Genomic DNA, 14,004 nt, shown 5'->3' on the forward strand with positions numbered 1-14,004 from the left:
AAAAAAAAAAAAAAATCAACATTGAAAATTATTTTAAAACCCTTATAATTTTGTGCTAACAATGTCTATATAACTGGAATTTCATTCTATGTATTTGCACACTCTATTATTTTTCCCCCTCACACCTTTGGGAGAGGAAGTTGTTTCATTCACTTTAGCTGTACTTGGACCATTCCGTGTATAAGCATATGTTTTGGTCCTTGTAACTCATGTTTATAAGCAAAGCCAACGTAGCGCCTCGTTTAATTCTGCATAGGAAGAGAAACTGCACTTCAGGGCAATGATATACCTCAGCTACTAGTGCTAAGGTGGGGAAAGGGATCTGTCCTACCTAGGAGTAGTACAAGTAACAAACCTGGCTGCTCTAACATTCAGAATCATTTTTCAAATTGTGGTGCATAACAATAGATTTTTTTACTAACCAATGCAAACATATTGAAGGAATCTTATAAGGCACATCATGTTGAAAATTGAATCCATGCTGTATTGCCTTTGAAGTCCTGCTGTAATCATAAATGCTGAAAGCATAACAAAAAATAAGTAGGTTTTGGGGTGATTTTTTAATGTTTAGCTTTAAAAAAAAGGAGGTAAGAGAAATGCTTTGGGAACTATTTTTATTCTGGCAGAGTTTTCACTGCTTGTTTAATTTGGTTCCCAGACTCTGTCCCCTTTTAATTCCCTTTTCATCTAGAATCTCTTACGGGGAGCTAATGCCCTCATGGCACCATCTGGCATTATTTAATATGTAACACCGTCTTATAAATCAAATTATAATTTATAATTAATCAGACAATTTGTATTTTTAATAATCAAAATCTCTATTAGAAAAAACCTGAATCTATTAATGCACCATAGCATTGTAAAAATATTTACAATCTGTGTTTTTTCTTTTTCTCTCTTTTACTGCTTGAAGACAAAGGGTTTCATTTCAAAAACAGATATTAATTAAAATGCATCTTAAAATATAGCACAAGGAATTTTTCCAAAGTTTTGCAGAAATATTCCATCCCGAATTATGGATGTTTTAGAAAATTTTAGAAAGGAATACAAACAGACAGTTGAACTGGAAACCTTCTTCCAGTATATTCGCTGCCTATATCAGTCATTATACACACTGCACTTTCTTCTGCATAGTTGGGATCACCAGCAGGAATTCTTCCCTGCAGTTTAAGTATCTCTAACCTTTCCCTCTTATGTGTTCAGCCATATCCAAGGAAATATATTTTTACCAATTAGATGCTGCATATGCCTATTCAATAGTTAGTCTTTCCTTCATCCTACCACACAAAAGACAAATGCTGATTGGCATGGCAATAGGGGAAAAATAGGATATGGGTGTTTTACTACAAAATGGAGTAAAATCCCCTCTGTTTTTTTTTCCCCAATATAAATTATTGGATAGGTTCTAAATCAATAATTTTTTTTCTGGTCTGGGTTAATTCACTTAGAGCTAGAAAGAAAAGGCCAAAGATGAAAAATGAGTACTATCTGCATCATGCTGCTTCACATTACAGTCTGAACTCTGGGTACCACAGTATCAAGTGCACAAGTAGCACCCCAATACACTTAAAGGAAATAGCTAAAGATATTTGTGCCCTGAACACTCCAGTGCTATAAAACTTCTTTCTAAGACAGTAAGTTTCACTTCAGGGGACTCCCGCTTCCACCCTCCATGAACTGCTGCCAGTGGCTGCGAGACAAAACAGGGCTTTTGTGAAATTAATGAGAACTACAGAAATCGTAATAGGAGCAGCAGGCATCTTGCAGTAAATCCTGCTAATCCTCTTGTGCTCAAAAAGCCCAGGGGAGCGGAGGAGGAGAAGACTGGCTGGAGACATGCTTTAGCTCCCTTCAACAGAGAACACCGGAGTGGACATCTGAGGCTTCTCACCTGCACCTGTGTCACAACCATGGCCTGAATCCCGCAGGCAGCCATGCTTGAGCTGTGTTTAACGCTAGATGCATGTTGACAGGCACGATTGGGAGGCAAAGGGATGAAAAGGAGTGAAAATGTGAGGAAGTGCTCTGAATCTGGCCAACGTCCCCATCCGCACCGGGTCATATGCCACCTGAGCCCAGTGACAGGGAAGCAGGTGTCCTGCCAGCCAGTGGGGTGTCCAGGTCAGTCTGGCTGACCACGGGAAAACAGGCACTGAAAAAAACCAATAAATTTTACATCCACTTTCTCATTCTAGCCTCAGACCTGTGCTTTTTATCTAAAACGTCATTCAAAATTCAAAATCTGTTTCAGTGAGGCATTCCTGACCAGATTTTCAAAGAAGAAATATTCATTTACTTGATGGCTTCTCAGGGCAACAACAAGACTTTATGGGGCCTTCAAACAGCACCTTGTAAGTACTAACTTGCATTAATCTTCTAAATTCTCATTTTTCACCCTTCCATAGATCTTTATTACTAGATACACAAGAAATGGGAACTTCAAGGAGTGTTGAAAGTGCACGTTCCTCTGTTACCTATTCACTGCATGCAAACATAATCCTCTGCTTGTAATGTCACAGTTGGTGCTTGTGCACAGAGAAGATTAATTTATCAGAAACAGAGGATTACACATTTAACGGGGGCACAGACAGGTGAACAGGGCATACCCCTTGGATGGGAGCACCACTGGCATGCAGATCTAACCCACCAGGTCTTCATTCACTGAGATTATATGAGAGAAGAGTTGGGATAACCAATGAAAAGAAAAAAAAAAATCAGGGGTAATGTTAACCATTCCAGTATCATTTAGCTTTAAAAGCGTACATTGAGATTACTATGGAGAAAAGAGAAGTGTTTTGGGAAAGCAGGATCTCTGAGCTAATGCAGACCTGAGCTACCACGTCCACACTGAGTGGTACAACACAAATACGATATTTAAATTCGCTGTCTCTCAGCCACGTTGCTAAGGAGCAACCTCACACCATTCTTTAATTCAATGGAGGGAGAAAGAGAAATCCCACTGGTCAGACACAGCAAGGAGCAAAGGAGGTGAGATCCATGGGACCCCCGAGTGAAATGTCTGTGAAAGGCAGAAGTTTCCAAACATAAAGGGACTGGCAGCTGCTGCCTCTGGTAAGAACAGAGCCTTCGAGAGAGAACAGGGGGCACCTGGCTTCTTTGAAAGGCAAAACCTCTCTGTTCCTTCTTAGCAAAGTCCAGCAAAGCCTAACTCAGATCACATTAGAGAGAAAAAGAAAAAAAAAAAAAATCACTGTAGAAAAAGCATTTCTGTATAAGGAGAAAAGCCTCCTTCCATGCTCTGCCAGTGTAACAAGGATTTTAGAAAAGAGCAGAGCATGTGAGTTATTTACCTTCAAATCCATCTGTATTTTCCTCCCCCAGCTTCTAGAGCTTTTCTTTACTGTGTAATGAGTCAACTAAGGGGCTAAAATAATACACACAGCCTATCTTTTGCAAGGTCTTTTACAAATGCAGTTAGACACGGGAGTCTCTCATCTGTTGTAATACACACATAGTCCCCAGTTGCGAAAATACCCACAAGAGCAGCCCTGAGAGCAAGCAGCATGGCAATAGGGGCTCTTCTCTGCACTCAATCCCCTTGTGTTTTCAGGCTTCTTTGGTCAGCAGATGTAACGCATTAAGCAGGAGATTGTGGAAATGGGCTCACGTATAGTGAGGTAAATCCTTGCATTGTATTCTGGCCCGTATAATTCAAGACGTATATCAGATTCAGGACATTCAAGTGTTCATGAATTTTGAGTTCAGCCACACGGAAGTCTCACTAGAGCATTTCAGCGAGCAGAACTTGCACCACTTAAGCCATGTGGCTACACCGCTTTGTACCAGGCGAAAACATAGCTGGGGCTACAGAAAGTAACTTGAGAGTGGGTGGATGAATTAGAGGAGGAATCTGTGCACTGCAGAACTATGTAAAGTGAACTGCTAGCAACTCCTCCGGCCTCAGCTACAGGTGTGTATTGGCTCTTTCATACTTGAGCAGTGAGCGGGGAACAAACCAGGTTTCAGGCTTTGCAATACAGCCAAAGGGAAGGAGAACTCACCGGCAGCACTGTTAGCTGAAATGTGGGCACTGACAGCTAACTGCCTTTGGCCCTTGGTGGAAACCCCACGGGTCAGTGAGAAATTCTACTGAGGGGCTTGGGATGCACTTGAACTCTGAATGCAAAACACAGTCTGTCCTAAACTAAAAGCCATGTTCAAATTTGCAATGAATACCATGCTTACATGCAATAAATACTCACTTCTGTATATATCTGAAGCTCTTCTGCTCTTTCAGTTTCAGAACTCATGAAGAACATGGTCTTATGAGCCCCCAAACTTCCCAGGGAAGCTTCACTCTGCAGTTCAAATGTATACTTAAAGCCCCTTCCAGTTTGGATAACTGGAGCACTTGACTCTGTTCAAATCATGTGCATAAGTCTTGCTCGAATTGGGATCTATAGGAGTATGTATATCGCTACTAACAATGACATACTGTATCTTACTGCAGGAAGAGAATGCCTACAAACCTTCAGGTTAGCCTGCCACTAATTTATTGCTACTGGCACCACTTTCTACCTTAAATATTATACAAATTTACTTTTCAAATACTTTTTGAGTAAATATAGGTCTGAAGGGGAATATTTTATCAGATGGACATTTCAATGAAATATTTTATTTCTAAGGTAGGACAAATGCAAAGTGGCTAAAGAAATATACTGTTAATAAAATATGCAGTCAAGGAAAGCACTTTCATAGCAGCAGCAGGAGCAGCTACATGAATGACTTGCAGAAAAGAATAAATTGTGTTTATAAATAAGCACAGGAGGATAACATTAATAGATGTGTTTAATTGAAACCTGTAAAGCTGGTGAGATTTTTATCTCCTACACTTTAGCATTTTTTTTGTTCCTGTAAAAAAGTTTGGGAAGAGAGTGAGGGGGAATATGTGCAAAATACATGGTATTGTGTAAAATATATAAAAGCCAGCCTGCTTCACATTTACCTATTTGCTCTCAGAAGCATGAGTTTAACTCTCAAGAAATGCACCCAATTTACGTATGCCGAAGCAGGGGCAGGATCCCGTTGCTGTTGCTCCCACAGCAGCTCGGGGTGATGACAGTGGGATGCTGTGAGTTGGGGGCAGCTCTGATACCCACTAGAGAATAGTTTTTGTTAGTCCCTGTTCTACCATCAGGTGAGGAAATTCACTCTAAAGTCACAATCACATGCTGGGTTTTCTGTATTTAGTTTAAAGTGGGCAAAAAGCAGTTTCACAATATGCCTGGGAGAGCAACTGCCACCATGGCTGTTCACTTTCTCCCACTTACTCTAATTAGCAGTTTCTGTGCCAGATCCAGGAGTGGTCTCAGCTTCTTTGCATCTCCTGGGACCTCCATCAGACCCTTTGGTGTGCGTGCCTCCTTCCTAGGCTGTGTTGCACACATCGCCCAATGACTCCCCCATGGGGGAGGTGAACCCCAGTTGTTCCCCGTTTTCTGTGCAGAGTGGCAGCAGTGGGGAGCACAGATGACTTTGCTGGGAAGCAGGACTGAGGATGAAGGGAGAGGCAAGACACAGGCAAAGAACCTAATGTCTCACAGTTCTCACCAGAGTTCCTGTAATGGTGTGAAAGAACTATGGAGAAAAACTGGATGGCAGAGCTTAAATAGCCTGTGTGGTTCAGCTTTGCACTACCTTCTCTTTCGTGGTTTACTTGTCTTGCAAATTTGACTCTGCATTTTCATTTTATTGTACTTGCAGCGGTTTCTCTAGGGATAATTGCAACGGCCCTGCTTTCCATACCTTTTTTTTTTTTAACTTAAGAATACTTGATATATCCTAAACCTTAACTTGATCTAACATGTATATACTAGGTGAAAATTAATACCAAAGCATTCCTCTCCAGCTGCCTGAAATCTAAAGCAGTGTTGTGTTTAATGGATACACAATTTGCACATGTCCAGTTTGTGCTGTAAATAAAATCTGCTTAATCACCCTAAAGAAGCGATTCCCTCCTTTCTCTTGTATCTCCCATAAACCTCTATCACCCTTATACTGTGGCACACTGTCGGAAAATGTTATATGCCTTCACTCCTCCAATGCTACTTTGTAAATATATTCTGAACCTAGCAGAAAAAATGTTTCATCAGATGGTCAGCTTGATAAAATATTTTACTTCTAAGAGGGGATGAACAGCAGCCAACGAAAGAAATACAGCTATAATAAAAGACACAGGCAGTGAAAACGCTGTGGTAAAAATCAGCATAAATGTCACCCCCCAACCAGAATAAATTTTCTTTATAAATAAATACTGTGAGAATAACATTAATATCTTTAGCCGAGAGTGGGAAAGTGTAAGCACAGTAAAAACTGCTCTTGTGTAAGCATACTTTTCTCTTCTAGTGCAGGAGATATGGGACGAGAATTATGGTACTTATTTAATTCCAGCTTGTTCCATGATGGATCTTTCAAACGAGAGCGAGGATGGCCACCGTCGTGCGACTCGGGCAAGACAGGGCCAAACATTGACTGCCAGTTAGCTGGTTTGGTAGTCATCAGTCTTCATTGTAGTCTTTCCTGACTAATGACCTAGTGCATGGTACCATCTGGTTTTATTCACATTTTTAGACCCTCATTTGCCTCCTGACTCCGTCTCGTTTGTTGAGAGTGTTTGCAATTTAGGGCCTTAATTAAACGTATGCGCAACACCTCTCCCACCAAGAACTTCCAAGAGCTGCTATATCACAAATCAAAGTGAAGGGTATTTGCACTCTGCATTACATTTGGTGGTGAAACTGAGCCTGAGGTAACTGAGGAATATTATCAACCCTGTGCCTCTTTCTCACGTTCCTAATTTTTTTTAAAGTGGGGGGGGGGGGGGGTTAAATTTATTTTTAAAGTCTTTACAACTAACAAACACACCATTAGCAGAGTAGGACAGGAGTTTTTATTAAGTGGGAAAGAGAATGAATATAAATAAGGTTGATAAGATAGACAATACAGCAGAAAAGCAAGCATCAGACAATGCCTATACCTACTAGCAAACAGAAATTAAAACCTCTGTTCTAGTAAGAATAGCAATGGCCTTAGATGGGAAGATATTTGTAGGACACTGCTGATGTAAAAAGAATCTAGTCCTTGCTGGTACTAGAAGATAAATTAAAAGAAGAAAGAAGAAAAGCTGAAAAGTTAGGCCAAGCATCATGGAGAGACTCTCTTTGCCCAGCCTAGTTGCTATGTTGGTTTCTTTGTGGAATAGGGGAGTTAGGATATTTTTTAAGATCGGGAAGACCTGCATTCAATTTCCTGATGTAATTCAAACCCCTCCTGTCACTCTGGAAAAATTAATTGGGCTCAGATCTTTAAAGATACCTCAGATTTCCAAATATCACTGATTTCAAGAAAATATTGACTTGAAAATCAGATAAAATTAAAATTAAGTTAAAGTTGCTGGAGCAAACAGAGTGGAATAACAACCAAATTAAAATGAGCAAGTGCAAACACAAAATTAACCTTAAGCAGCTTTGCTTGTTGTGTGTAAAAAAAAAAGGGGGGGGGGGGTTTATTCTTCTTCAAAAGAATAAAATAAGGACTCAGGATTATATGTATTTTTCAAGCTTTTTGCTGGTTCCTGATCATCTGCATTTTAGATGGACTTGCTCATTTTGTTTTACTTCAAATTTGCTTCATCACCTGCACTGCAGCAGCACACAGGGAACCCCATAACAGGATCCCAAGGGACCTGAGAGGGCTGGTCCTATGGCAAGGCCCTTGGTCTTAGGTTCAGTGCAACTGTTCATTTAGATACTGGTTACAGTCCAGCCACACTAACTTAAAACTTTGTACAGACAAACATAACCTCTTCCCATACCCTTAGGGGACACACAGCTGCACCCACAGTAAAATGCCCATACTTACCATCTCAACCGCTATGATACTTCTCCAGTTTTTGACTTGCATTACAAAGACATGCCCATCCACACAACAACATTTGAGCAGAACCCTAAAAACACCCTGAGGACCCTATTTGAAATCACAAACCCTCAGCTGATAGTCACCCAAGCCAAGAACAACTGCACAGTCCTTGCTTTAGTTTCCATTTTTAATCAGAAACATTGAAGAATGAACTTTTTTTCCCCCCTTGACTACAGGGTTCCTCAATAAATATTACAGGAACATCTGCTGTAGTGATACAGGGAATGATAAGGCAAATAATGTGAGTACTGTCAAAGCATTTAGCTGTGTTTGCAGAGTCCTGGCCTTCTGAACTTGTTCACCTTCTCAGCACAGGAGATCAGTGAGAAAGGGAAGGAGGAAGATTAGTAGCAGCGGACACAGGGGAGAAGTTAAGATTAAAGAGAGATTTGGAAACTTATTCTCAAGGAGCAATTCCTCTTATTGCATGATTCTCCCCCTCCCTTCCCCCCTGGCATCTTTTATTTACACAATTTGTCTCACACCCACAATGACAAAATAATCCTTCACATGAGAAAACTGATTAAAAACTGCATCCACCAAAACATGTTTGGCCTGCTAATTCCTTAGATGCTTTGTAACTGCCCTTGAATTTGTGAATTGCCATTTGCATTTTGGTTTTGACCTACCTCTGTGTAACCAGAATAGCAAGAAATCTTAGGAGAAACAACACCTGGGCTCATTCTTTCAGCTACTTCCTTTACCAGGTGTGCATGCAGCCCTGCCATGTGATATAACAGTCTATCTTGGAGACCTAACACCTCTGATCTGCCCTATAAATTTCTCCTGCCCTTTTTGGCATGTTGCTTCAGTACCAATCGACATCCTCTTGAACACCCAGAAGGGCCAAGTGCTCCAGGTTCACAGCATGACAGAAGTCCTGCTCAATGTCTGCAGATCTAGTCAGCACTGAACAACTTGTACATGCAATCTTTTGAGGATTTGTAGCCAACTTTTTAAAAAATAAACTATATATAAACAGTGCTTTTAATATCCTTATAGCTTGGCCTATGTTTTAGTATTTTACTCCCTAAAAATAGAGAGACTGAAATGACATGGTGCTGTCATCCTCTAGAATTACAAGAGGGTAAATTTATGCAGAAGATGCTGGTCTTGCTACCTTCCTCAGCATGGTGAGGAGACTTTTAGTTTCTCATTGCTAGGAAAAAACCCAACCACTTTTTTCCTCTTTATGTATAATAACAGTTATACTTCTCCCCCTTCGTCCCCCCAAAAGCTTTAACAATTCAGCCTAAAGGCAGACATCATTTGGCATGGAAAAGGTCATGTTTTAGAGAGTAGATGGGGAGAATAGATTCATATTTGAGAAAGTCTTTAGCAAACATCGCTATCAAGGCATTTAGACAAAATCCGCATGCAGAAGAGACACAAATGAAAAAAGCACATTAAAAACAAGAACTTTATACTAAACTTTGTCTCCCCCCCGCCGTTTTCCCTTCTCACTCCCTCCTTCTCTCAGCTAACAAGGTAAAAGTGAAAAATCAGAAAAGGAAAATAAAAAAAAAAAGAAATCTCTAACTCCTGTTCCTGTTGTTGAATATGTTTCCTTACGTTCACAGCATGGAAGCTTGTTCTGGGCAGATTCCTGTGCCACAGCATATGAATCCTTTGGTGGTGTCTACTCGTATGGTCTATGCTAGAGAGAAAGCCAGCAAAGCAAGCTAATAATTCAAGCTATGTCCTGATGGGATACACAAAGCAATTTCTTTCACAAGGAGCAGACAGCTTGCAGAACAGAAGCAGATGGGTGATCTCAAATAGTTTCAGAGATAAAACATGGGAAGTTCACAGTGTGCCAACAGCACTACTATCTATTCCAGTGTGTGCTTTAATGACTGGAAATATCCTCAATATATATTTTTCCCCACCATCTTGTATTAATTATATTTACATATCTATCATTATATATATGCTTTGTCCATAAAAGAAACTGCCTTCAGTTCCCTGTGTGCCCAGTTCATATGAGCATGCACTACAGCTTCGGTTCTCCAGGTCACATTTGTCTTCTCTGTGCTTCTGAGAGCCAGTTCAGTCATCAGTCTTGCCCTGGTTGCTACACTCAAAGGTAAAGCAACACAGTGAGAGTTACTAATCCAGGAACACACAGTTCATCCAAACCATAGTCCTGTCTCTGTCCATGGCCACATGGCAGATGCTTTTTTTGTTTGAAAGTGTTATTTGAAAGAATCAGTAACTTTGAAATATGATTCTTTCTGAATAACTATCTTTAAAAAAATATTTTCATATTTGGTTAATTTAAAATATGAAAAGCAGCCTGTTTTCCAAGTCAATACTGTTGCTTGCAAACAGAGCCAATTCTGTGTAAAAAAGCCAGGTCATAAGACATGCAACAGCCACCTGGGTCATCTTTACCACATGCTTTTTCAGATAAGCGATCAATATGAACTACTGTTGTTCTGTGCATACTCACTGTTTTTCAGGGATGCAGTTTGCTCACCCCTTCACAATATCTCTGGCACACTTCATTTTTATTTCTGCTGGGCCAGAGCTGCTTTTCTGGATTTGCCCAAGTTGTTAACACACCTACATGATGTCAGGTTAGATAGCATGACCAAACAGCTCAGCTCTGGTAGTTTATTTCCAAACATTCCAAGGGAAACCACAGCAATGCCAGTTTGCACAAGTTTTTCTTAGAGCAGTGGATTTTCCTCACCTTCTCTTCTCAAGCTGCTAACCTAAGGACAAACCCATTCCCATTATAGTTGCAGGAAAAGAGGAGCCAGACTGGAAACACACTGACCCCTCTGCCAAATCCAGTTGCTTATGCAGGGACAACATCCTCCACCTGATGACCCCTGGAGAGTTACCCCTTCCAACACACTCCATGGTGGAACAGATAGATCATCACAAGATGAAAATAACATGCCCACTCCTGATCTGAGGATCTTTATGGCCCCAGTCATGCATTTCTTCTGTGTCCTTTGCACACGCAGACGGACTGAGACAACACAAATATCATTGTACCGATTTAGACGGTCGTGCCATATGAGATGCCACTCGCTTCTCTTCCCATACCTCACTGATACGGTTTTATTGGGAGATCTCTGTTGCTAGCTGCCTACAAAACCAACATAAATCATTTGCTAAGCCACATCGTGCTTATAGCTATTGTGCCAAATTAAACCCTGGTGTAAGCACATGCAACTCGCAGCCATGGCTGGCTGTCATCCATTGTGCCTAGAAAGAAATATTTGTTATACCCCCAGTGATACTTTTATACTGTTACCTTAGTAAAGACTACAGTTGGTGTAAATCAGTACATTCTCATTGCCGTCAGTGGATCTATACTGACATAATTCTTTTTCATCTTTATCTCCCATCAAATTTGTGATTCTGCTCCTATATTTCCTGCTTAGTTGCATTGTTCCTGCCTCTGTCAGGCTGTCTATATCAAAACCAGATTATTTCTTGTAAAGGTTTTACATGTATGGTGGACATAAGCATTGCACTGGGATGGAGCTGAGCCCATTGAGTTCAGCCTCCCAGCTCCAGCGGAGGTCTAGAAATAATTGAGGAATATCATAATGAGGACATATTGAGAGCAATTTTCTCCTCAGTACAGTTTCCTGATTTACTGTAATTAGTGGTTCAGAGACATCTGGATTTGGAAGTAACGACCAGGCTGCTATTAAGAGACATGAATTTGTCTAACCCTTCGGTGAACCCATTTGTACTTTTGACATTAAAAAAAGAAATAATGTTTTGCTTGTGTCTGCCAGTAAGATGTGCAGAAACCTTGCACAGGGTGGGCATGGGCAATGGTGTTTCACTGCTTGCTCAAAAATGGGTGCATCTGAAGTTCGCTTTTACAAAGTGAAGCTCCAAGAGACTGAAAATAGTCCTACTACTTTGAAAGGCATTCCAGAAAGGAGGAAAAAAAAAAAAAAGGTGCAATTAATAAGGTCTGTTTTTTCCTCATGCTTTTCCATTTAATTTGTTGGCGGTAAATGGAAGTTGTTGGTGCATAGGACTATGTGGTGCAGAGCTCTTGGGAATGTAATTTCCCCTTCACCAAACTGAAGTGTTGCCCCCAAGGCGCCTATCCATAAGACAGCTTTTTAAGGTTTCTCTGTGTCTTTGTCCACCCAAAAAGACGCATCAAAAAACAAGTCCAGGCTTCAACACAGCTTTTAGGTAATATAATAGCTCTGTTTCATCAGCAATAAGTGATTCAGCAAGGACATAGAGCAATAAGAAATTATAAGCCAGAAGGGACTATCTGTGAGACAAAGCTTTATTAAACCTGCTGAAAGGATTACTGCATGCCAAGTGTCTACTGTTTTTCTAGCAGCAGCTGGCTCCAGGTGCATTCTCAAATGTTACACATTAATCCAGGTCCTTTCTGAACCTAAGCTTCTTTCTCTTGCCCTACTAATCATACCATGAGGTTCAGATCAGAGCTTGCTCCTTGACCTGCACAGAAAAGTCTTTGGAAAATGACAGACCTCAAAATGGTGTGATCTCACCAAGTAATGTACTCCAGCCCTGTAATTTATTTTTTCTGCTGTGTGTTCATTAAATTGGCTTCCTGTGAAGTAGGGCTTTGGTTTTAAAAGGCCTCCTTTGATATTCAAATGTTTACAGAACATTCACTCTCGCTTGCTTGGTTGGAAAGCTGAACTATTTCTTCCTCCGTTCAGGTCATCTGTGCAGGGCCTTCTGGTGGCTCCCACAAACATGTTTGCAAATCCCTGGGTGATCAAACTTTATTTTGTTCCTTTTTCACATGCAGCTAACCTTTGAAAATAATTTTCAAGGGTTATTCTGAATAGCAGAATCCCAGCTGGAGTTTTTTTTAAGGTCGTGACATAAGATTTATCTTTAACACATATACTGATTTTCTTTGCTTTGCCTTTTTTTGATGACATTTTTTTCCCTCTGGTGTTTTGCTTTGTATAACATTGTGCTTTTTGTGACCATACACCATTTCTGATGGCTTACAAGTAAATTACTTTATTGTAAGCAGTTCCTTGCTATTATACAAAGTTGTTCATTGGTGAGGGAGGACGTATGCCAGCTGATAAAAATGAGAAAAGATACAAGAGATCACCACCTAACCTGCCGCATGGTGGAAAAGCAAGCAGATTTTCCTGCAAAATGCTAAATGTTCACCATCACTGCATGCACGTGAATTTGGCAAGCAGACACTTTGTAAGAATCAAGAGTCAAAGGGCTTTTAGCTGTGGATATGAGGAGTGATAGGACCTTGTTGTTTTGATTCTAAGGAATGCCTTCTTCAAGCAGCCCCTGAGAAGAGGGCTTGAGTGGTTTATTGTAAAACACGGAATTATTTTGAGTTTTACCTGACACCATTGACATCGGTGGAGATTTTACTAGTGAGCTCAGTGAAATGATGGCCAGGCCTTTAAATACTGCAAATTATACATATTCAGGAGTATAGGGGGAGTGGCAGAAGAAAAACGGACATTATCAACTAGACAGGAATGGTATGATACCACCTCAGGTGTCTGAGCAAAAAGGCTGATCTTGGCAACTCATACATCCAGTAGCGAGAAGGGCTGATCTGGACTTTTGTTCACAACACTTTCGTTAATACATCCAGTCAGATGAAAATGTCATCCTAGAATGATTTTTCTTAGTTTATTTTCTTTTTGTATTTTTGAAAGCACTTTTTCTGGAGACAAGACTTTGCATCCTCTCTCAAGCCACCAAGGACACAGCCAGAACCTCCTTAGCACTGCACAAACCACTGCCCACAGATGAGCAATAGAGGCTTAGAGCAATTGATGTGGACATAGAGTCTCACTTGTCTGTGATTTTGCCTTGTGACTAATTAGTAAAAGTCAGACAGACTATCTGGAACTTATATAAATTAATCATGAAGTAAAGAACACAGTTTCTGGCAGGGTCCATCTTGCATTGAGTGGTCAATTACTCTTTGTTGGCAAGACATGGTTTGGCACTTATTTAAAGATTAGCCTATCCATCTAGCAATTCAGCTCCTAACTTTGACCTCAGAAATAGAAACAAAAGAATGCTTAATATCCATAAGCTTGGCATTCC

The sequence above is a fragment of the Gavia stellata genome, chromosome 8 (assembly GCF_030936135.1).
Source record: "Gavia stellata isolate bGavSte3 chromosome 8, bGavSte3.hap2, whole genome shotgun sequence".
Lineage (NCBI taxonomy): Eukaryota > Metazoa > Chordata > Aves > Gaviiformes > Gaviidae > Gavia > Gavia stellata.